This window comes from Vombatus ursinus, unplaced genomic scaffold (assembly GCF_900497805.2).
Source record: "Vombatus ursinus unplaced genomic scaffold, bare-nosed wombat genome assembly UNPS02014798.1, whole genome shotgun sequence".
Taxonomy (NCBI): Eukaryota; Metazoa; Chordata; class Mammalia; order Diprotodontia; family Vombatidae; genus Vombatus; species Vombatus ursinus.
In genome coordinates this window covers 82,599,019-82,623,466 of record NW_020954576.1, presented here as the reverse complement: position 1 = coordinate 82,623,466, position 24,448 = coordinate 82,599,019, and positions in this window count along the sequence as shown.

Below are 24,448 nucleotides of genomic sequence, written 5' to 3'. Positions count from 1 at the left end.
GACTTTAGAGACCATCTAATCCAACTTGTCTATGTCTGAATAAGAATCCTTTCTACTGCTTTAGTAATTAGTAATATTAATCATTTCTAACTTCAAATGAATTGATCATTAACAATTTTAATTAATTAATAATTGGAATTAATTAATAATAACAAAAATATTAATGTTGTGGGTATGAGGCTGAAAGAAAATTTGAAAGGAGAAATTGATCAAATTCTTCTATCTGTATTACTTCCTACCTATGTCACTAATTGCTCTCTAAATGAGAGATTTTTTGTATTGAGCTAGCCACCATCCTAGAGAGGACAGATCAGTACACATACAGAGCTCACACGTCCTCATGAGGTTTTTTTGGAAGGGTATTTTTTCTTTTTTTTTCTTTTTTTTTCTTTTTTTGTTTATTTATTTTTAATTTTCAACATGTACTTCCACAAGATTTTGAGTTCCAAATTTTCACCCCATCTCGCCCCTCCCCCCACCCCAAGATGGCATACATTCTGAATACCCTTTCCCCTAGTCTGCCTTCCCTTCTATCTCTCTCCCCCTTCTCTTATCCCCTTCCCCTTCTATTTTCCTGTAGGGCAAGATAGATTTCTGTACCCCATTTCCTGTATTTCTTATTTCCCAGTTGCATGTAAAAACATTTTTTTAAACATGTGTTTTTAAAACTTTGGGCTCCAAATTTTCTCCCTTCCTCCCACCCCACCCACCCTCATTGAAAAGGCAAGCACATGTGCAGTTATGCAAAACACTTCCATAGTAGACATGCTGTGAAAAACTAACTCTATTTTCCCTTAATGCTATCCCACGCCCCCCTTTTATTCTATTTTCTTTTCACCCTGTCCCTCCTCAGAAGTATTTGCTTCTGGTTACCCCCTTTCCCAATCTGCCCTCCTCTCTATCATCCCCCTACTCTCTTTTCCCCTTCCCCCCCTATTTTCCTGTAGGGTAAGACAGATTTCCATACCCAATTGAGTGTATATGTTACTCCCTCCTTAAGTCAAATCCTATGAGAATAACATTCACTCATTCCCTCTCACCTTCCCCTGTTTCACCTCCACTGTAAGAGACTTTTCTTTTCTGTTTTTTTGTGAGATAATTTACCCCATTCTACCTCTCCCTTTCTCCTTCTCCTAGTATAATCCTCTCTCACCACTTAATTTTATTCTCCAGATATGATCCCTTCATCTTCAACTCACCCTGTGCCACCTATCTATCTGTCCATATATACATACATACATATAATTCTTTCCCTCCAACTACCCTAATACTGACAAAGGTCTCATGAGTTACAAATATCATCTTTCCATGCAGGAATGTAAACAATTGAACCTTAATAAGTCTCTTATGATTTCTCTTTCCTGTTTACCTCTTCATGTTCCACTTGAATCTTGTATTTGAAAGTCAAATTTTCTATTCAGCTCTGGTCTCTTTATCAAGAATGCTTGAAAGTCCTCTATTTCACTGAATGACCATTTTTTCCCCTGAAGGATTATACTCAGTTTTGCTGGGTAGGTGATTCTTGGTTGTAATCCTATCTCCTTTGCCCTCCAGAATATTATATTCCATGTCTTGCGGTCCCTTAATGTAGAAGCAGCTAAATCTTGTGTTATCTTGATTGTGTTTCCACAATACTTGAATTGTTTCTTTCTGGCTGCTTGTAATATTTTCTCCTTGACCCGGGAACTCTGGAATTTGGCTACAATATTCCTAGGAGTTTTCCTCCAGGGATCTCTTTCAGGAGGTGATTGGTGGATTCTTTCAATTTCTATTTTGCCCTCTGGTTCTAAAATATCAGGGCCATTTTCCTTGATCATTTCTTGAAAGATGATGTCGAGGCTCTTTTTTTGATCATGGCTTTCAGATAGTCCAATAATTTTTAAATTCTCTCTCCTGGATCTATTTCCCAGGTCAGTTGTTTTTACAATGAGATATTTCACATTGTTTTCTAATTTTTGATTCTTTTGGATTTGTTTTACAGTGTCTTGATTTCTCATAAAGTCACTAGCTTCCAATTGCTCAATTCTAATTTTTAAGGAAGTATTTTCTTCAGTGATCTTTTGGACTTCCTTTTCTATTTGGCCAATTTTGTTTTTAGGGCATTCTTCTCCTCATTGGCTTTTTGGACCTCTTCTGCCAGTTCGGTTAGGCTATTTTTTAAGGTGTTATTTTCTTCAGTATTTTTTGGGTCTCCTTTAGCAAGCTGTTGACTTGTTTTTCATGATTTTCTTGCATCACTCTCATTTCTCTTCCCAGTTTTTCCTCTACTTCTCTTACTTGCTTCTCAAAATCTCTTTTGAGCTCTTCCAAGGACTGGGACTGATTCATATTTTTCTTGGAGGCTTTGGATGTAGGAGCTTTGACTTTGTTGTCTTCTTCTGGTTGTATGTTTTGATCTTCTTTGTTACCAAAGTAAGATAATATAGTCTGACTCTTTTTGTGAGGTTTGCTCATAGTCCCGGCCAATTACTTGAGTTTTAAACTCTTTGTTAAGGTCAGAGTCTGCTTCCAATGTGGAGAATGTACTGTCCCAAGCTTCGGGGGTTTGTATAGCTGTTTTCAGAGCTACTTCCAGGGACCTGTAAATTTTCAGTTCTTCCAGGGTGGTATGATAAGGGATGAGGTGTTTCCTCTCCACCACCACAACAAGCTCCACCATGCCAGCACTCCTCCTTGCCCCAGGACTCCTCCTCACCCCAGGACTGCCCCTCAGAACTGTGACCCAGATCCAAGCACAGGCAACTCAAGAGATTCCTGCCTCAGCACTGGCAATGAGATCCCTGCAATCCCCCTCTGATCAGCCACTTGATTCCCCCTCTGTCTGTGGGCCAGAAGCTCGGGAGTCAGCCACTGCCCCAGAGGCCGCACTCAGGACTTGTGGCTGAAACCTAGCTCCTTCTCTCACCACAGTCACAGACTTTTCCCACTGACCTTCTAAGTTGTCTTTGGAGTTTGTGGGTTGAGAAATCTGTAAACCACCACAGCTGCCCATGATTCAGCCCTCTGAGGCCTGCTCCAGGTTTGCTGTGGCCTGCGTGCCGAAGCCGCACTGCGCTCCTCTCCCCGCCCAGCGTGATATACCTTTCCTATCGACCATCCAGGCTGTCTTTGGCTGGAAATTCATTTCACTTTGTCTTTTTGTAGCTTCTGCTGCTTTAGAATTTGTTTAGAGTCATTTTATAGGTATTTGGAGGGGTTTGGGGGAGAGCTCAAGCAAGTCACTGCTTTCCCTCTGCCATATTGGCTCCTCCCCTGAAGGGTATTTTTGATGTTCAGCAGAAATCTCAGGAGGGCAGGAGATGGAAGCGCTATGACTCCTTAGGTCTGCACCTTGACTTTGGACTCCATCAGTTATCAGGGCAGAACATAGGCCTGAGATCACAGTTAATGAGGGTTGCAACACCATCAATGTGGCTCATGAGGCTGGCAGCAGATAAGGGTGGCAGCACATGAGATGAATTGGTAGTGTTTCTGACAGCTCACCAGTTTTCCCTTTTTGTAACTAAAAAGACAGGGTTCTGATATGGGTCAGCAATGTTTTGGTTTTCCAGTTCCCAAGGATTCTGATATGACTGGTTAAATAGGATGATAGGCATAGAATTAGAGTGTTCATCTTTCTTATTTCCACTCAGGAAATCTTTTATCTATAGTCCCAAGAACTAGGTCACTAGAAAAAACTTTTTTACTTGTACCAAAATAAATATCATCCCTGAAATCATGAATTTTGGAAATAGAATATTTTTTGCTAGCAGTATAAGGCACTGGAAAGCAGTAAATTACATAGGTAACCAGGAATATACACAATCCACAGGAACTAATGGAGTTATCATCTCTAAATAATTTGACCACTGCCATTGGAAATGGGCTTGAAGCATGTTCTTTGGTAAAATGACAATAGGACCTTTGTTTAAAAAGTTTATAGTTTTCCGTTAATACCTTTGATAGCAAGCAATATCAATTTATTCATATCTCTATTGTTCTGATCCTGTTGTTTGTCTTAAAGCAGCCTAAGATCACATTTGTTGTTTGGGCTGCCATATTACACTGTAGATACATATTGAACTTGCAATCCATTAAAATGAACAAATCTGTTCCAAATGTCTGGCTGTGCTTCCCCGTTACATACTTCTGAAAAGAAGACATTTTGAACCCAAATATAGGACTTTGAATTTATCCTGGAATACCTAAAGACACCCTTCAACTTGCACGGTGAATCCCCCAGAGTTGAAAGTGCATTGTAGATTTATTTGTGTGCACTAAAACCACAGTCTATGATCCCTCATTTGTGTGGTTTCCTTTCCTACTTAAAGGACACATTTAATTCAAATTGAAAGCATCTAAAGAAATAATATAGTAAGAAAAAGTAGCAGTGAGACATTCCCCCACCATAAACTTTGAACATACTCTCTCACAAGTGAGTATAACTTTAGTGGGAAGAGCAGATATACATAGAGAACACATGTGGAGAGGCACACTCTGAGGAAACAGATGTGTCAGAGGTAGCTTGTTCCCCTGCCACTGAAGGGCTGTCCACGTATTTTGGGGGTGCTGCCATAACTCCTGCCAGGTCCACTAAGCATTTGTCTTAAATAATAAATAATCTCAGCTGAATTTCCACTGAACATATAATGTCCTCCAAACATATAATCTCTACTAGGCATTTCTCTGTGGCGGTCTCATGTGGATGCTGCTCAGCATTGCTCTGCTGAACAGAAGTGTGGAATTCTTCTCTACTTACAAGCTTCTGGCTTTATCTGGAGTCTTTCCTCATAAGTTGAAGCCTTGGTACAACATTTTTAGAAAAAGACAAAGACAGTAACATACCCATTTATTGAACTTAAAAAAAATCTTCCTGGGGAAAAAAAGACTTAGCTTCCCTCCCTCCCCCCAGGTACCCCACCATGGAGAAAGGTCTGTTTGTTTTTTGAAAGCAGCACTTTATAATAGTAGCAAAAATCTGGAACCAAACAGATATTTCTTTGCAGAATGAATGATCATATTCTGGTCTATAAATGTAATTTATCATTGCCATAAGAAACCAGGAAGTAATCCTAAAGATATAAGATTATATGAAGTGATGCAAAGCAAAGGAAGAAAAATTCAGAGAATAATACATATAATGACTACAATAATATAAGTGAATTAAAAAAATAAACATTTGTTAAGTATTTACCACATGCCAGGCCCTATATTCATGTTGGGGATACAAAAACCACCCAGCAAGACAGTTTATCCTCAGGGAGCTGACATTATAATAAAAGAAGACATCACATATAAGAGAGTGGTAGTAGGGGAGGAATTTTGAATAGATTCATAAGGCAATTGAGGGCCACATGGAAAGATGGTATTCAACTCAACTTCAATGATCAAGACTTGTTCCTGATGACTGGCAATAAAACTCATTTCCTTCCTCTCTTTGGAGATATGGTGGATTGCAAATTATTACATATGAGATCACTTGTAGTCACTAAATTACTCAGTTTTGTTTAACTGTGAATCTTCTTTTTGTTACATGGGAGAAAACCATGGTAGGGGATGCACTTTTCATGCTTCTCTTGAGTCTAGTATTTGAAATTCAAATTTCCTCTTCAGCTGTAGTCTTTTCATCAAGAATGCTTGAAAGTCCTCTATTTCATTGAATGTCCATTTTTTCCCCTGAAGGATTATACTCAGTTTTACTGGGGTAGGAGATTCTTAATTTTAATCCTAGCTCCTTTGACCTCCAGAACATCATATTCTAAGCCCTCTAATCCCTTAATGTAGAAGCTGCTAAATCTTGTATTATCCTGATTGTGTTTCCACAATACTTGAATTGTTTCTTTCTGACTGCTTGCAATATTTTCTCCTTGACCTGGGAACTCTGGAATCTGACTATAATATTCCTACATGTTTTTCTTTTGGAATCTCAGGAGGTGATCAGTGGATTCTTTCAACTTCTATTTTACCCTCTGGTTCAAGAATATCAGAACAGTTTTCCTTGATAATTTCTTGAAAAATGATGTCTAGGCTCTTTTTTTTTTTATCATGGCTTTCAGGTAGTCCAATAATTTTTAAATTATATCTCCTGGATCTATTTTCCAGGTCAGTTGTTTTTCCAATGAGATGTTTCACATTGTCTTCTATTTTTTTTATTCTTTTGGTTTTGTTTTATAACTTCTTGATTTCTCATAGAGTCATTAGCTTCTGCTTCTTCCATTCTAATTTTTAAGGAATTATTTTCCTCAGTGAGCTTTTGGACATCCTTTTCCTTTGGCCAATTCTGCTTTTTAAGGCATTCTCCTTCTCATTGGCTTTTTGGACCTCTTTTGCCATTTGGTCTAGTTATTTTTTAAGGTGTTATCTTCTTCAGTTTTTTGGGGGGGGGTCTCCTTTAGCAAGCTGTTGACTCATTTTTCATGATTTTCTTGATCACTCTCATTTCTCTTACCAATTTTTCCTCTACTTCTCTTACTTGATTTTCAAAATCTCTTTTGAGCTCTTCCATGGACTTAGATCAATTCATATTTTTCTTGGAGGCTTTGGATGTAGGAGCTTTGACTTTGTTGCCTTCTTCTGGTTGTATATTTTGATCTTCTTTGTCACCAAAGTAAGATTCTATAGTCTGGGTTTTTTTTCCTCTGCTCATGTTCCCAGCCCATTACTTGACTTTTTAACTCTTTGTTAAGGTAGAGCTCTGCTTCTAGTGCGGAGGGTGTACTGTCCCAAGTTTCAGGGGTTTTGTGCAGCTTTTTTCAGAGATTCTTTTAGGGACCTGTAAATTTTTAGTTCTTCCAAGGTGGTATGATCAAAGGAGAAGTGTTTACTTTTTTTTGGCCTTTGCTCTTGTTTATGAGTGACCACAAGCACTATTTTCTGCCTTGAAACTGTGAGGAGGATTCCTTCTCCACAATACCATAAGCTCCACCATGCCAGCGCTCCTTGTTGCCCCAGAACTGCCACTCAGGACTGTAATCCAGATCCAAGCATGGGCAAAATGCCAGCAAAAAGATCCCTATAATCCCCCTCTTATCAACCACTTGATCCCCCCACCATCTGTGGGCCAAGAGCTCCAGAAGCAACCACTGTAGCTGTGGCTACTGCCCCAGGGCTGCACTAGGGACAGGACTGGACTGTGCTCCCCTTCCTACTGACCTTCTAAGTTGTCTTTGGCATTTGTGGGTTGAGAAGTCTGGAAACAGGCACAGCTGCTTGTGATTCAATCTCCTGAGGCCTGCTTTATCTTTGCCTGCTCAGCCCATGCTCCTTTCTGCTCCTCTCCCAGTCCAGTACAACAAACATTTCCTATCAACCAGTCAAGTTATCTTGGGCTGGAAATTTGTTTCATTCTGTCTTTTTGTAGGTTCTGCTGCTCTAGAATTTGTTCAGAGCCACTTTTTATAGGTATTTGAAGGAGTTTGGGGGAGAGCTCAAGCAAGTCACTGCTTTTACTCCACCATCTTGGCTCCACCCTTGTTTGTTTGTTTGTTTGTTTTAAGAGATGTGGCTAGAAGAAGGTTTCCTTTCCAGAAACAGATATCTTAGTCCAAGTTCCAAGCTCTTTGGAATGCAAAAAAGAGCTTTTCTCAGGTAACTACTACCCTCAAGTTTAATTGAACATGTCATTTAGGCCCACATATCTCCATCAGACCAATCTCTAGCTTAGGCCTAGAAAGTCTATGTGATTCCCTGTTTGATTCCAGTTGGGAATTCTATACCCTTGAATACATTTCAGAAGATCACTTCCAGAAGAATCTCACATTGCTATGTGGGTTTGAATCCTTCCAGTATTTAGGGGGAGCCAACATGTTTTGCATCTGTTATATAAGCAAGCATGAAAGCTAAGCCCAGGGGGAAAGGTCTATCTTCTATCTAATCATAGTCTTAGATTTTCTAAATATATGCAAAACCAAAGCCCTTTCAGGCTTTAAGCCCACCCTATAATCCCTATTATATTTCATACCATTGGGTTCAATCCAGTGTTCTATACTGTCAAGAACCTTATCAAACCCTCCATTATCCAGCTTTGTATTATCTGCAAGCTTAATAATCATACAACTTTTACCTTCATCCAAATCACTGAACCAGAACAGGGCTATGGATCAATTCCTGGGGAATTTTACTAGAGATATACCTCCAGGATAACATCACTTTTTAAATCTCTACTCTGTGGTTCTGGTCATTCAACCGATTTTCAATCCACTTAATATCGTCTAGCCCACATCTTTCCATCTTGTCCACAAGAATACGAGAGACTTTGTCCAAGATCTGTTTTCTTCATAAAATCTAGATATACTATGCTTCCAGCACTCCCCTGATTTATCAATCTAGTAATCCTAATAAAAAAAGGAAATACAATCCACGTGGCAAGAGCTATTCTTGATTAGTTTATGTTGGATCTTCTGGATCACTGTTTCAATGCTTACAAACCATATTTTAAATAAAATATCTTCAAATTTTGTCAGGAGAGAAGCTTCACAAAGAGAAGTTCACTAGCCTATAGTTAATAGAATATATCTTCTTTCATTTTTCAAAAATTGAGACATTTGCCCATCTCTAGTCCTGTAGCATATTTCATATTCTCCATAATTTTTCCAAAGATTCTATGATAAATATCTCATTAATGAAATCTACTAGTTCTTTTAGTACTCTGGTCTATGGTTTATCAGGGGCTATTATTTTGAGTTCTAAGCAGCTCAAGATTTTATCTTACTATTTCCTCATTTCTCTGGAATTCAACTTCCTTCTTATTGAATATTTTTGTTTTTATCTTTCTCAAGCTGAAGTTCTCTGCCATTCTTTTTGTTGTGAAATAAAAGGCAAACAAAAGTTGGGCCATTCTGCTTTCTCTCCATTATCTGTCATTATTGTCCCATCTATTCTGAGCAGCTGTACCCCTAGCATAGCTAAAAATGCCCTTGGGCATTGTCCTCAGCATTTATAGTCAGCCTCAGCCCTTTCTGAGCATTAGCACATATGATATTATTCTTACAGGATTATTAGACCTTTCTGTATTGATTTCCAGTTACCTGCCCTTGCTTCCATCTTTTCTATTTGTATTTTTAAAAATCTAAGCTGGCTGATGAGTTATATGGACATCCAGATCTGTTTCTTCATCCTTTTCTTCCTTTTCAGAGCTTCCCAAGAACAGTTTCTCTCTTGTGCCAACTTTTATGGAATTTTAGGTCATGAGATTCTACCTGCCTTTTCTTTCAACTCATTGGAGTTTATGCACCACCTCTCCACCCACAATTTCAAACTACCGCACAGATCAGGCTATCTCTGGCTTTCTTTTTCTAATAGATCAAGACTTCTTAGTTGGAGTAATCATTTCTTTCTCAGTTTGCCATTATCTCTACTTGGACAACCCGTTTCTTCTTATTGGCCAAAATTAGAATCCGAACAGCAGTTCCCCTTATCATTTCCTCTACTTTAGGAAGAAAAAAAAAAGATATTTTGATTAAGTTGAGTTAACAATTTATGGCTGTGTTGCTTTTAGTAAAGAGAAAATTCCAGCTGATATCTGAGTAATTTAAGCTCTCCATCACTAAAAATAGCTGGCATTTATAGAGCACTTTAAAGGTTTGCTAAGCACTTTGCATACATTATCTCATTTGATGCTCATAACAACTTTTTTTTTTAGCTTAATGGTATAATTATCTCCATTTTACAGTTGAGGGAGCTGATGCTCACCTATAATGATGCCCAGGGTTTGGTGACTTGCTCAGGGTCATATAGCTGGTATGTGGCTGAGGTGGGATTCAAACCTAGGTCTTCCTAACTCCCAGCTCAGTGCTGTATCCACTGTGCCTGTCTGAACCGGCTTTCTGAATATCACTACTACATCACGCCTTTGTGCACAATCTAATCTTTTTTCCTTAGGAAGTATACTTCCACCATCATACTGCTTCTGCTTCTCCCTCCATTGATCCTGACCTCATTCTTTCCACCAAGCTTTTCCCTTCTGGTTTGCAGAATTCCTCATATATCTTCCTAATAAACTTTGCTATTCCACCATCCCTTTTACCCAATCTGTTCTTTTTGAGTAAAGTTTATCTTGCATAGTCAGTCATGAGTCATATCCCACCAAGTCTTAGTGCTATCTACAAGTTTGAATTTATGGTCTTAGGTTAGGATCAGTAGTTCACCTTTTTTTTATTACCCATCCTTTCTGCATTTGGATATAGACATCTAAGGCCAGCGGTTTTATAGCTGGCTCTCTTTTTGGATATTGTCTCTTGTAAATTATTGATCATCTCTGCTGACATTCTTCTACCTATGTCATACCTGGGTGTATCTTGCTCAGTGAAAATATGTTACCATTTTTCTTCTTCCCTTTCATGTTCAATATAAAGCCTGCCTGATCAGATTCACAAGTCTCCTAGCAAATGTGTATATATGTATATATTTATATATGTATAGACATATACATATATACATACATACATATATAATATATATACAACTAGTTCTCCTATATTTCTGGCTTTCTGGCTTCATGCCCATCATTCCTATATCTTAAGTCATTTGCGATCACAGGAGTGCCAAGATAAAAAGCTCAATTTTATGAACAGTCATTCAATAGCTCTATGCAAAATGAATTAATAGCACAGACCCATTCATGCACACATCCTGATGCTCTTGTTCTGAGCTTGCTTGTGTGGTCCCTATCCCTATGCAGGGGTTCTCTCTTTCCCTATGCAGAATAAACTGGGGAGGGGAAAGAGATCAGAACTATGTCAGTGAGGTATACAGCATCTGTCAAGATTTTGTTATCACAATCCCTGGGTGCTAGACAAGTAACATTGAGATCAGCATCATGACCTCTCATTTTAGCTTTACAAACAGAGGACCCTTCCTCTTCTCCCTGGAATGCACTCTGGCCATGGACCCATAACCCAAGACTTACTCGCTCACTGTCAGGACTGAATTGGCTTCAAGAGACCATCTGAAATATGCCCTCGAAACTGGCAGAAGCAGGCACATGAGGTGAGACTGGAGGCAAGAGAGCCTGGAGTTGTGGCTAGGGTGGAACAGCTGGAATAGCTGGGAACATCAAAAAGCAGCAAGAGGAGGAACCCACTTCTGAATCTGATTTCTGATAGATTGCTGGGTGACTATGTTTAAGAAAAAGTCAGAGACCAGGCAAATTGCCCTGAATCATGAGTTGCTTAAATTGATTAGATATTGACCCTCCAATGGAATGCAAGCTCCTAGAGGGCAGGACTATTATCAATTTTGTATTTGTTTCCTTAGCACCTAACACAGTATCTAGCACCTAGCTGGCTCGATATAAATGCTTGTTTGTTTGCTTACTTGCTTGACTGGTTGAAGGTCACGAGTGGAATAGTGTGGGAGAAGGTTTGCTCACTCTTGGTGGGAGTAGCTGACAGAGCCTGAGTCAAACTATGGGAACTTTGTTGGAAAGCTCTTGGCTTTCAGGTAGCCAATAGACTAGTAGAGGGTTCCCTGGGGGCCTTGGGCACATTGCAGTAGTTATTTTACTATATATTTCATGTTTTCCTTTCCTTTTTCCTCTTTAGTTATAAATAAAGAAACTGTATATGATGAAGCCGTGCTTGTGTGATATCATGCTCATGTGATGAGTATTCCATTTAAATACAGCAGGAAAAGGCAGAGGGCAGAGCCGTCCCAGTAAGTAGGGGCTAAGCCAAGAATTTAATTGGACAAATCCCCAAAATGCACATCCCCAGACAAATGAGGTGAACAGTCACCACAGGTTGGATGGATAGAGGTAGCAGTTCTCTGAAAACCATATAAAGTATGGCACTTTCCTTCAGTCCCTGCCCTGTCCCATCCCTACCCACCCACCCCCTTTGAATAGAATGGGACTGACCAACGGCTGGTACTTACTGTCAAACAAGATCTGGCTAGTCACTCAGTAGCACTCCCCGGTGTATTAAATCCTCAACAACTACACTATCCTCTAGGATAAGGCTGTCTTTTTTAACTCTAATTAACTCCATTGGTTACTGCTGTCAGCCTACCATCCTGATGCTCTCCTGATGCCCAAGAGATAATTTATGGTTGCTGGCTCTTCAAAGTCTGTCGATTAGAATGAGGAAGAGAGAAAAGGCAGAGAAGCCAGCTAGGAGGTGATCACCATTATCCATAGGTGAAGATTTCAAACAAAGGTAGTAGCAGCGGCAATAGAGAACCAGGAATGGGGGGTGGGTGGGTGGGTGGGGTGGAACAAATGCAGAGAAGGCTTTGAAGGGAGAGATGACAGAATCTGTTAGCAGATTAATTAAGAGAGTTGAGGGAGAGGGGAGATCCAATAATGACTCTAAAGTTTGTAGCTTGCTGAATTAGAAGATTAATGTTTTCTTTGATCACACACACACACACACACACACACACACACACACAATCACAGCAGCTCAAAGTTGGGAGGGATCCCTGAGACCATCTAGACCAGCCAGTATGTGAACATGAGTCCTCTCCATTACATACTGGACAAGTGGACTTGAAAGTGGTATGGGGAGCTGAGTTTGGGGAGAAGATGATGAATCTAATTTTGAGTATGCTGAATTTGAGGCATCAAGTGAATCATTTAAATATTCTATAGGCAGATGACCTGGACAGCACTTTGGAGGATGCTGATGATAGGATTAATAATAACAGCTAACTAACATTTATATAGTGTTTTAAGGATATCAAAGCTCTTCATATATATTACCTCATTTGATGCTTAAAAGAGACCTATGAGGTAGGTACTATATTAGCCCCATTTTTATAGAGGAGGAAACTGAGGCTGAGTGACTAAGTGACATGCCCATGATCATACAGTTAATAAGCATCCAAGGCAGTATTTGAACTCACATCTTCCTGACTCCAAGTCTTGAATTATCTTTCCACTGTGCCATGCTGCCTCTTGGGAAGGTGCTAAGTGTCAGTAGTTCAGGACTTTTGCAACTGACAAGGAGGGCTTCTCCATGGGGAAAAATGCCCCAGGGACTTAAATACACAGGCAGGATATGAACAACCCTGTATTTGGTTTTGTTGGAGCTATCTCTATGAATTAATAGTAGTGAGCGTCTTGGAGCTAAGCTGTCTAGGAACTCAAGCAGCAAGACAAGTAACATGCAATAACCAGCTTTGTATGTGATGTGTCTGGAGTCATGTTACCTATCAGCCCAGGAGTAGTTAGTTTCCAAGTATATCAACTAGCAAAGGTGGATCTGCCATTAATAGTGATTTAATCAACCAGTTCCTATCTTTGCTAAAGACTTGCAGAGTAGAGTTTCTATGCTTGTAGCAAGAGGCTACTGACAAGACTTAGCATCCCAACGGACTCCACCACTGTACCATCTGGTGAACCATCAATCAACCTTGTTCCTTTGTGCCTCAGATTTTTTTTGTGAGGCAATCAGGGTTAAGTGACTTGCCCAGGGTCGCACAGCTAGTAAGTATCACGTGTCTGAGGCCAGATTTGAACTCAAGTCCTCCTGACTTCAGGGCCAGTGCTCTATGCACTATGCCACCTAGCTGCCCCAACCTTGTTCCTTTGTGTGTCTGCGTATCTTCTTTTAGTAGAATGTATGCTCTTTGAGGGCAAGAACCATTTTCATTTTTGTTATTACATTCCCAGGATCTAGCACAGACTATGGGATATTGTAAGCATTTGACAAATCCTTAATGAATCAAGATTTGGGTTAGTGTCTCAGTTCCTTCTCCAAGGGAAACAGGTCTTGTCTTTGATTTTACTGGGAAAGAAGGAAGCCCTGGCAGAGTCCTGGTATTCTGAGCAAGTCTGTGGGTAGCAGAAGTGTTGGGGAGATTGGTATGAGCTGGGTAAGTTCTCAAGGTCAGTAGCTACTAAGGAGAATTTGAGGCAATCTGGCTGGATATGTGTCTGTAATGCTTCTCTGAGGCTCCACCTGATTGTTAGTAGGTAGGGGAGAGTTCTCAGGATGGAGACAAGCACTCTTTTGAAGAGGATTCCGCAAATGAGACGAAAGAGAGGATAATAAAGTAGGAAGAGAATGGAAGCCAAGAAATGCTTTCAAGGAGTAAGTAGTTATAAGTTCGGATCAAGGAGGGTGAGGACAAAGGAAAGAGCAGTCACATTTGTCAATAAGGAGCACATTAGCAACTTTGAAGAGGGGAGTTTCAGAAGAACAGTGGGAACAGAAGTCAGACTGCTGGGGGTTAAGAAGGGGAATAGATGCATAAGAAATAGAGGAAGCAGGTGTAGACGATACGAATGAGGAGCTAATTGCCATACTCAAGGAATCTTATTTTAGGGGTGACGACGTTGGAATCTGTAAGCTTTTTTTCTGTGCTGAATTGAATTTACTAATTTCAGACTCCCCAGATGTAGCTACGGCTAGGAAATATCAGACAGGGAAAATTTCTTCTAAGTAAATCTGGGATCAGAGTATGAGTAATATCACCCAGCTAACCTAAAAGGCCTTTCCCCATCTTTAACCTTCATCATTCTGTGATTGTGGCAACTTCTGTGGAAATCTGTAGATGATTTGAGTACTGGTCCTGACTAGAAGCAAGACAATGGATCAGGGTGAGGAACCTGTGGCCTCGAGGCCACCTGTGGCCGTCTAGGTCCTCAAGCCCCCACCCTTGGATTAGATTGTCTTTCAAAGAGTCTTCAAGTGCTGAGATTCTGTCTGCAACGGCATGTGTTTAAATGACTTATGAGAGAGTAACACCTGAGTATCTATCTGCAACGCCTTAGTCTCTCTTTCCATTTATCTACTTCTCAAGCTATTCAGCGCATTGCTATTTCTTTTTATTATCTAGAAACCCAAGAGGAAAATTGGACCTAAGATGACACACACTAACTGGAGACCACATCTACATGTCTGTCTTTTTACAGGGTCTTGGGAGATGATGAATGAAAACCTGTCACATTATATTCAAGTATCCCACATATACTTCCTTAGATGCTCAAAGCTTGACTTAAATACCATGAAACATGCATGCATGCCTTAAAGGAAACCAAGATTGCTTCTTTGAAGCCATGTAATTCTGTGTTATCTCTATAAAACCAGGTGTTATTTATGAGGACAGAAGCTCCATTTTTCTATTTAAAATGATGAATGGGGCTGAGATCCCAATTTGTGTAGTAACTGTGTTGTTCCGCCAACTTTAGATGTTTTAATCTTTGACTTAGGTTGGTGGCTGTCTTGACAACCAGGAGCCATCTGGGAGTCCAATGTATGCCAAATGGGAACCTTGACTAGTAGATAAAGTCTTAACTGACCTCCAGGGGAAAAATGAAGCATCAAGGTACAGCAGAGCCACTTGGCTGGACCAAATATTAAAATTATCACAGAGTCCCAGAGGCAGGCCTAAAGGGTGTGGAGGGCATGCCGTCTACTCTGCTGCTTTCATACAAGGGGGCAATTTACTCAATATATTTCCAAAGATACCAAGTCTTTAAAGCCTAAGGATGTTCCTCAGGAAATCTGTGGATTTTCCACTTTGCCCACAACCATAAATTCTATTCAAATAAACAACCAGGACTTCCCCTCATTTAGATAGTTTATGAGACAAAGACTTGAATCTGTCTACATAAACTGTAAGTGTTCAGAGCTGTGACTATGTCAAATTCTAAGTTTTAAGCAGTATCCAACTGTTGTTGTTCTCAAAGTTTACCAATGAGGAGGCAGCAATGGATTTAAATCTCCCCCTCCCCCATCACTTCCTATGAGGCCAAGGTCAAGTGCCTCAACCTTCCTGGGCCTTGGTTTCCTCATCTCTAAGATAAGGGGGTTGGACTGAGTGGCCTTTGAGCCATCCCTTCTAGTCCTAAATCTATATGCCTATAAATAGTAGGTTTTTATTGCTTAATGAATATTGTATAGGCCCATAAAAGGCCTGGAATTGATCCGTTAAAAAAAAAACCTCACAATTACCTTATAGTTATTTTGTGTATTTTTGTGTATGGGTGTGTACGTATACAGATATACATATATTCACACATACACACATATATATTGCTGTGATACATACACATACTGTTATACCCAATAGAATATAAAATCCTTCAGAGCAGGAATTGTTTACCTTCTGCTTTAGTAGCACCAGCACCTAGCACAGTGCCTGACACACGGGAGGATTGATTGAGTGTGGGAGAAATTCAGTTTCTTCATCTGTAAAATGAGGGCTTTGGGCTAGATAACCTCCAAGGTCCCCTCTGGCTCTAAATCTATAATCCTATGTTTCCTGTCCCTCCCCCATACAAAAATTAAACCCCTAAATTATTATACTTATTCAGTCCATGGGCATCAATTTTCCTCAAGTAGACTCCAAAATGTCTGGGGAAATCTACTAAAGAAAGAGTGACTGGGTAGAGAGACAGAGAGACTTACAGGATATCACCATAGTGGGGAAAACAGCTGAGTGTGGGACTATTTGGGTGGGGGAGAGCCTCTGGGACAAGGCATCTATTGGCCCATTGAATGGATCATTCTATCTAAGACTTCAGTAACCAGGGCATTTAAGACAAAGAAGTAGACCAAATACAGTGTTTATATATCTGTGTGTTTACTGATAGCACTTATGTATCTCTGTATATACATGTATACACACGCATGTATGTATATAGACACACATGTGTGTGTACATGCATGCCCTAAAGGAAGCTAATATAACTTCTACGAAACCACATAATGCAGTGTTATCCCTATGTGACCAGGTATCATTTACAGGGCCAGAAGCTCCATTATTCTATTTAAAATGATGAATGGCACTGAGAACCGAATTTATATGGTAACACATGTATACATGTATATATATAAAATATACGTATATATGAAACCTTTTGTTGATACCCTGTTTTACATTATTGTGGATTCCCAACATCTCCCTTCCCCATCCCTACACATGGAAGTCATGTAACAAATAAGTCCAGTTACACAAAACAAATCAACTCATTGGCCGTGTCTCCAAATGGATGCCTAATTCTATTCCAATGGGCCCCCACCAGGTTACCAAGAACCAAGAAGCTAGAAGAATGCTTCACCAACACTCTTCCACTGATTGGAGTTCTAAAGTTTTCCTTTACATTATTGTGGTCATTGTGTAAACTGTTCCCATATGCTTACTTCACTCTCTACCAGTTGATAAAAACTTCCCAAGTTTCTCTGAGGTCCTTGTATTTGTCATGTCTTGTGAAACAATAATCCATTACGTTCACACACTAAATTGTGTTCAGTCATTCCCAAGTGACAAGCACTTACCCTCCTTCTAATTCTTCACTGTTACAATAAGGTGCTGCTATAAATATTTTTATATATATGGGGTCTTTCCTTTTGTCTGTGACCTCCTTGAGGATATATGGCTTTGTCAGTTTAATGCCTTTTAAAAATTTAATACCATTCTCCACTCCCCATAATAGTTGGACCAGTTTCTAATTTCACCAGTGGCACATTGTTACGCTCGTCTTCCCAGAGTCCCTCCAATATTCGCCATTTTCATCTTCTGCCATCTTTGCCAATCTTCTGGGTGTGAGATAAAAACTCAAAGTTGTTTTCATTTGCATTTCTTTTATTAGTGGTGGTTTTAAGATTTCTTTCATATTGTAGAGCTTATATTTCCTCTTTTGAAAACTAAGGCTGCTATATTCTGAGAAGCTGATTGATATTACAGCTGTAGAGAAATGGCCTTTAAAGACAGAATGAGAGTGGGAGGCAGCTGAGGCTTGTGGGTATAATTAGATTAGGACAGTCTAATGTCTTGGTTGTGTTCTTCTTATTTCTTTCTGCGGATTCTATTGATTGTTCCTTTCGATGGGAATAATAATAACCACTACTGACAATAGTCTGCAAAATACCTTATGTAAATAGCCTTATTCAAACCTCACACCAACTTTCTGAGCGTATCTTCCTAGAGGCATTGGCCTGTGGCTAGTATTATTACCTCGTTTTTTCCAGATGAAAAAACTCAGACTCTGGACTATCAATATTTGCCCAAAGCTCTTTACAACAATTATAGTTGACATTACAAAGTGCCTTACATGCATGCTGTCATTTGACCATCATAATAACCTTTTGAAATAGGTAGCAGTGCATTATTATCCCCATTTTATAGATAAAGAAACTGAGGGTCATAGAGGCTAAATAACTTGCCTGAGGTCACAGAACTAGTAAGTATTGAAGGTTGGGACTTGAAATCAGATCTTCTGAGTCCAAGTTCAGTGAAATTTAGACCCTACTTTTTTTTTTTAATTAACTACACCATGGTACCTCTTTATCCATGTTAAGAGGCCATTCCTTTAGAGCTAGCTGTAAGGGACCTTCTAGGATATCTAACCCAACCTCCTAATTTTATAGATAAGCAGATAGAGGCCCAGAGAAGCAAAATAACTTGACCAAAATCATTAAGTGTTAGAGTCAGGATTGGAACCCAGGTCATGAGATTCCATGTCCAGTGTCTTGCCCAGACCCCCAGTGTACCATGACTACTTCTCCTCAACCCTGTTTATCTGATTTGAATTTGTACCTTGTTAGCCACTGTAGACAAGGGCAGTGCTTTCACCAAACCATTAGTTTTTGATTTCTTGCCTTAAAATCATGGGGCTGGCAGGAGAGAGAATTTGGGAGGAGACAGATGGGATAGGAAGAAAGTGGGGCAACTGAGAAGAGCTTTTTCTAAAATCTGTCCTTGGGACTGGACCTTAAAGTTCTATTAACTACACATACCCTGTCTCACTTCATGGAGTATCACATAACTGATAATTTTCTTCCTTCAAGGCACAAGTATCATGCAGGATCTTTAGCTGCCACTAATCTAGAAAATAATTTTTCTACCCTCTAGCAAATAGCAGATGATAAATAGGTTTACTTAATGCAAATATGAGATACTTGTTGGTTCACTATGCATTTTCTCTGTGGTCATTAAATAGTATTTAGCCTTTCAGAGCTGCCAAAATATTCTTGAAAGATTAACCAATTAATCCTCACAGCCCCCTTGGGGAGAGGCCAGGACATAATTTAGAGAAAGGGAAAGTCACAGAGAGATTTACTAGGATGAATTTAGCTAGTCAAAGCCAGAGCCAGCAAGGGCAATCTCGAGACCACATACCACAGTATGCAGTTCTGTCTGTCTCCATGCAACTTGGCCCAAGGCTTGAGCAAATAACTGTTATAGGATGGCAGGAAATCCAATGTTGGCCATGAGCACAGTGCCTAGAATGCCTGAGTCTCATGGAAAGTCAAAGATTCATAGATTTAAAGGTGGAAGGGAAATTTTTTGAGATCTAGTAGACCAACTCTCCCCTCCCTCCATTTTAGAATCAAAAATATAAAGTGGCAGAACAAGGATGTGAACCCAATTCCTCTGGTTACTGATTCAGGGCTTTCTCCACTGTACCACACTGCCTTCTAGAGAGAGGGGCTGAGAAATGGATGCTCAAACAATTCGAAACCACAGGAATTGGTTGTCCACAGGAAAACTGTGGGAGTTGTTAGCTCTGATTTGGGAGACTATGTGGTGGAGTGGAAAGAGCATTCGCTCAAGAGTCAAAAGAATTTGGAGTCCTAAAACCTTGGAGTCATAAGATCTGAATTTAAATCCTGGCACTTGAAATAGAACAGGAATGAATTTGGAACCAGAAGGAGATTTTGAGAGTCTAGCAATGGGGAGGAAGGAGTGGTGATATTGAGAGCTGAGTCAGAAATAATTAACAGCCCCAGCACAACCATTGAGAAGAGAAAGACAAAGCAGGCTGGAAGAGTAGCAGTTATCATCAGCTCCATAAGCATCTTGGAGTAGAAGGCTTGGGTTAATGCCACCTTCTCAACCAAGGAAAGTCCCCAGAAAAGATCTACTCTTTCCCCAACTTTCCCTCCTGATCTATCAACAGACACAGTAATATACTCCACTTTACTGGTTCCTGACCCAAACATTTCCTGAATTTTGCTAAAACCACCAGAAGCTGGAAAGACTTACATGAACTGATGCAAAATGAAATGAGCAGAACCAGAAGAACATTGTACACAATAACAGCAATATTGTGTGATGATCTACTGTGAATAATTTAGCTATTCTTAACAATACAATGATCCAAGATAATTCTGAAGGACTTATGATGAAAGATGCTATCCATCTCCAGAAAAAGAACTAGTGAAAGAGTTGAATGAAGCTCAATGACACTTTTTCTTTACTTTGTTTTTCTTGTTTTTTTGTCTGTTTCCTTTCACAGCATGATTTACATGGAAATGTGTTTTGCGTGACTACACCTGTATAACCTATGTCAAATTGCTTGCCTTCTCAATGAGGCAGGGAGGGGAGAGAGGGAGAGATTTTGGAATTCAAAATTTGAAAAAAAAGAATGTTAAAATTGTCTTTATATGTAATTGGGAGAAAAATAAGATATTAAATTTAAAAAACAGCAGAAGCCAGGGGCTTACCTAGAAATAGATATAAATGTAAATTAAGGCAGAGAGCCAAACCTCTGCCTAAATGTTAGGAATTTTCCTAACTAGGGGTTCAGAGTAATTGTGATTGGACTCCTAACTTTTAGTCTAATTAACTCTCCAAAGTTGTAGAAGATGGAATTATGTGGACCTGAGGGAACATTATTTTGTATGTTGGCTTAAAATGAGCTACTTATGATAACAGGCTGTTAGAATTGCTTTGGTGGTCAGGTCTCACTGCTAACTCATATTGAACTTGTTATCCACTTAAATTCCCAGATCTTTTTCAAACAAACTAATCATGCCTTCCTTATGTAGTATTAATGAACTTGGGTTTTTGAACTCATGTGTAAGACTTTACATGTATCTGCATTGAATTTCTTCTCATTAGATTTAGCCCACTGCTCTAGCCTGTTAAGCTCATTTTAGATCCTGACTCTATCACCTACTATGTTAGCTATCTCTTCCATCTTTGTGGCATCTACAAGTTTAATGAACATGCCATCTTTGCCTTTATCCTAAGCATTGATTGAAATGTTATATAGCACAGGGTCAAGCAGAGATCCCTGAGTTACTCCACTGGACAGCACCTACAAAGTTGACATTGAACCATAAGTAACTACTCTTTGAATTCAGCCATTCAATGAGTTTTGAATCCATCTAATTTTATTATAATCTAGTCAATAGAGCTCCATATTTAAAAAAATATTAACATGAGATACATTTTCAAATATTTTATTATAATCTAGGTAAATCATATTTACCACATTACCTTAAATGCTAATTTAATAACCTTGTTAAAAAAAGAAGAAACTTAGTCTAATTTGGCTTGTTCTTGATGAAGTCATGCTTATATGACATCTTTATAATCACCACTCCCCTTTCTAGACTTTTGCCAGCCATCTCTTTTACTACTCATTCTAGAATTTCCCCAGGAAAGAAATCAAGCCCCTTGACCTATAATTTACAAAATCTATTCTCTTCTCTCTTTTTTTTTTTGGAAAATAGAAACATCTGTCCTTTTCCAATGTTGTGGTACCTCTCCAGTTTCCCATGATCTTTCAAATATCACTGACAATAGCTCAACCATCACATCTACCAATTCTTTCAGTAACCAAAGAAGTAGATCATTTGGGCCAGGTGACTTGAATTCAGGAAGGGCAATAAGATGTTGCATTCCCCTTACTTAGTTTGGCTAATTGCCTGCTAGCCATTTTTGTTCTGTCATTTCCAGTGCTAAGGTATTTCTTCATGGCAGGAGAACAAAGGCAAAATAAAAATTAAGCAGTGGTACCTTCTCTCTTGTCAGTTATCATTGTTCCCTTTACTCCCAAGCAGTGGTTCTATTCCTTCCCTGATCTTCTACCTCCTCCCAACATAGCTAAAAACCAATAACTCATTTTCTTTTCCTTAGCTTCACTTGCCAGACTTCTCTACTATTTCTATGAAGCCAACAAACAGCTGCCTTGGAAGCCCTGAATGAGAAAACACCAAGTACCACTGATTTTTCTTCCACCTCTGATACTTACTATTTTCTGTGGCTCTGCTATATACATTTATTGGAGGATAAGCAGATACTTCTGTCTCAGAGCATCTAGCTCCCTCCTCTTAGTAAGAGTTACAAATTTAGTTGTGGGTTTTGTCTTGTTTTACACTAAGTATATACTTGTCCTTTTCCTTTCCTTCTTCCTCTGTGTAACATTCTTCTATTCTCCTAACCTAGTAGATTGGAATAGTAGATAAAACATTGGACATCAATTTGGAAAGATCTGAGTTCAAATCATGACCCAGACATGTAATAGTTAGATGACTGTGGACTAATCACTTAAAGTCTCTCAGTCTCCATTTAAAAAACATTTTTAAACATTCTTTTCTTTTTAAATTGAGTTCCATATTCTCTCTCTCCCTCTCCCCCCTTTCCAACTCACTGACAAAGCAAATGATATCAATTAATTATACATGTAAAATCGTGCAAAATATATTTCCATATTAGTCATATTGCAAAAAATAAAGAAAGCAAGAAAGTTGTACTTTGCATTCAGAGTTTATCAGTTCTCTCCCTGAAGGTGGATAGCATTTTTTATCATGAGTTTTTTGGAATTTTCTTGAATCATTGTATTGATCAAAGTAGCCAAGCCTTTCACAGTTGATCATCATTACAACATTACTGTTACTGTGCACAATGAACTCCCAGTTCTTCTCACTTCATTTTACATTAATCCATATAGGTTTTACCATGTTTTTTATGAAACCATCCATCTTGACATTTCTTATAGCACAATTGTACTCCATCATAATTATATGCCACAATTTATTCAACCATTCCCCAATTGATAAGAATCCCTTCAATTTCCAATTCTTTGCCACTACAAGAAGAGCTGATATATATATATATATATGTGTGTGTGTATGTGTATATATATATATATATATATATATATATATATTTTACTTATAGGTCCATTTGGCCTATTCTGCTTTTTAAGGAGTTCTTTTCTTCAGTGAATTTTGTGCTTCTCTTACCATTAGGCCAAGTCTTTTTTTAAGGTGTTATTTTTTGTGCCTCTTTTACCAAGCCGTTAATTCTCTTTTCATAATTTTCTTGTGTCACTCTCATTTCTTTTCCCAATTTTTCCTCCGCTACTCTTATCTTTTTAAAAAAATTTTCCAGGAATTCTTGTTGGGCTTGGATCCAATTAGCATTTTTCTTTGAGGCTTTGTAACTGTTTTCCACATTGCTGTTGTCTTGGTCTTCCCGGCAACCATAGTAGCTTTGTATGGTCAAAAAAAATTGGTTGTTTGTTCATTTTCTTAGCCTATTTCTTGACTTTGAACTTTACATTAAAATTGGGTTCTGCTTACCTGGGGGTGAGAAGACACTGTATCAAGCTTCAGGTTTTTTTTTGTGCTGCTGTTTCCAGAGATAGTTTTGGGAGTCTGCATGTTTTCAGTGCTCCCAAGGTGGTGTGATCTGGGTAAAGGTATGGTCACTGCTGTCCTGGTCTGTCTCTGGCCTTTACCCAGGAAGGGCCCCTATTCCTTTGTAGCCACAAGCACTAGCATTCTTTTGGCCTGGAACTGTGACCAGGGCCTCTGCTTCCTTGTGACCAACCATAAGCACTCCCCTCTGCCCTGGAATTGAGACCAGAAATAGAGGTGTCAATCAGTGCCAACTGTACCCAGAGCCAGCAAAGGGTCCCCTGTAATCTCTGTCTGACTCTCTTACTGTCTTTGGGCCAAGAGTTCCTAAAGTTGCTGCTGTTTCTGCTGCTGCTGTTAAGACTGCCTCCCAGGCCCACTGCAGGTGCTGCTGCCACACTCTGGGCCTGTGCCCACCCCAGTGTCACAGACCTCTCTTGCCAACCTCCTAAGTTGTCTTAGGCTGGAAAAACGTCTCACTCTGACCTTTTATTGGCGCTGCTACTCCAAAATCTGATTTCAGGAATTATTTCTAAAGTTTTTTAGAAGGGATGTTGGGAGAGTTCCACTGGGTTGCTTCCTGTAGTCCACCGTCCTGGCTCCTCCCTATCTCAGTTTCTTCATCTGTAAAATGGAGATAATAATATCACTTACCTCACAGGATTGTTGAGATGCTCAAATGAGATAACCTATGCAAAACTCTTTGCAAATTTTAAGTTGTTGTATAAATGTAAGCAATCATTATTATTACCAAACTATTCTACCATAGTCTAATAGGATAATAAGAATAAAATTGATTCCTAAAATTCATACCAGAAAATCAATAGCATTATCTCATGGTTACATCTCAGAAATATAGCCTCAGTGATTTTTTGGCAACCAGAATGATCGGGTCATCATCAACTAAGGCCCCTGCAATTGATCCCCTAGTTGTGCTGGCTGCCTGATCTTTTTTGATGGACAAAGCAGCAGGAAAAGCCTGCTCACTTCTACATTTTCATGTGTAAGTCTGGAAACAGACACACTCAGCTGCCGTTTCCCACCTTATGGCATTACAGGAGATGGTACTGAGATAGCTCTATACTCCAAGCCATTTGTATTCATGAGTTCTTTTAATGCATTTTGTGCCCATATAATCTGGGACATATTTT